Source organism: Mus caroli, chromosome 8 (assembly GCF_900094665.2).
Source record: "Mus caroli chromosome 8, CAROLI_EIJ_v1.1, whole genome shotgun sequence".
Taxonomy (NCBI): Eukaryota; Metazoa; Chordata; class Mammalia; order Rodentia; family Muridae; genus Mus; species Mus caroli.
The window spans coordinates 59,652,095-59,653,469 of NC_034577.1; positions in this window are offsets into that span (position 1 = coordinate 59,652,095).

Here is a 1,375-nt window from a genome sequence, read left to right on the forward strand (position 1 = left end):
GTTTGGTTTGGTTTGGTTTGGTTTGGTTTGGTTTGGTTTGGTTTGGTTTGGTTTTTTGGAGGCACCCAGAGCTATGAGTTTTCCTCTGAGAAATGCTTTCATTGTGTCCCATAAGTTTGGGTATGTTGTGACTTCATTTTCATTAAACTCCAAAAAGTCCTTAATTTCTTTCTTTATTCCTTCCNTGACCAAGGTATCATTGAGAAGAGTGTTGTTCAGTTTCCATGTGAATGTCGCTTTCAATTATGTATTTTGTTATTGAAGATCAGCCTTAGTCCATGGTGATCTGATAGGATGCATGGGACAATTTCAATATTTTTGTATATATTGAGGCTTATTTTGTGACCAATTATGTGGTCAGTTTTGGAGAAGGTGCCATAAGGTGCTGAGAAAAAGGTATATCCTTTTGTTTTAGGAAAAAATATTCTGTAGATATCTGTTACATCCATTTGTTTCATAACTTCTGTTAGTTTCCTGTGTCCCGGTTTAGTTTTTGTTTCCATGATCTGTCCATTGGTGAAAGTGGTATGTTGAAGTCTCCCACTATTATTTGTGAGGTGCAATGTGTGCTTTGAGGTTTAATAAGTTTCTTTAATGAATGTGGCTGCCNTTGTATTTGGAGCATAGATATTCAGAATTGAGAGTTCCTCTTAGAAGATTTTACCTTTGATGAGTAGGAAGGGCCCCTCCTTGTCTTTTTTGATGACTTTGGGTTGGAAGTAGATTTTATTAGACATTAGAATGGCTACTCCAGCTTGTTTCTTCATACCATTTGCTTGTTAAATTTTTTTCCAGCCTTTCATTCTGAAGTAGTGTCTGTCTTTTTCCCTGAGATGAGTTTCCTGTAAGCAGCAAAATGTTGGGTCCTATTTGTGTAGCCAGTCTTTTAGTTTATGCCTTTTTATTGGAGAGTTGAGTCCATTGATAATAAAAGATATAAAGGAAAAGTAATTGTTGCTTCCTAGTATTTTTGTTGTTAAAGTTGGCATTCTGTTCTTGTGGCTGTCTTCTTTTAGGTTTGTTGAGGGATTACCTTCATGCTTTTTTCTAGGACATGGTTTTCATCCTTTTTTTTCCCTGTTATTATCCTTTGAAGGGTGGGATTCTTGGAAAGATAATGTGTGAACTTGGTTCTGTAGTGGAATACTTTCGTTTCTCCATCTAAGGTAATTGATAGTTTGGCTGGGTATAGTAGCCTGGGCTGGCATTTGAGTTCTCTTAGTATCTGTATAACATCTGTCCAGGGTCTTCTGGCTTTCATAGTCTCTGGTGAAAAATCTGGTGTAATTCTGATAGCCTTGCCTTTATATTTTACTTGACCTTTTCCCTTACTGCTTTTAATATTCTATCTTCATTTAGTGCATTTGTTGTTCTG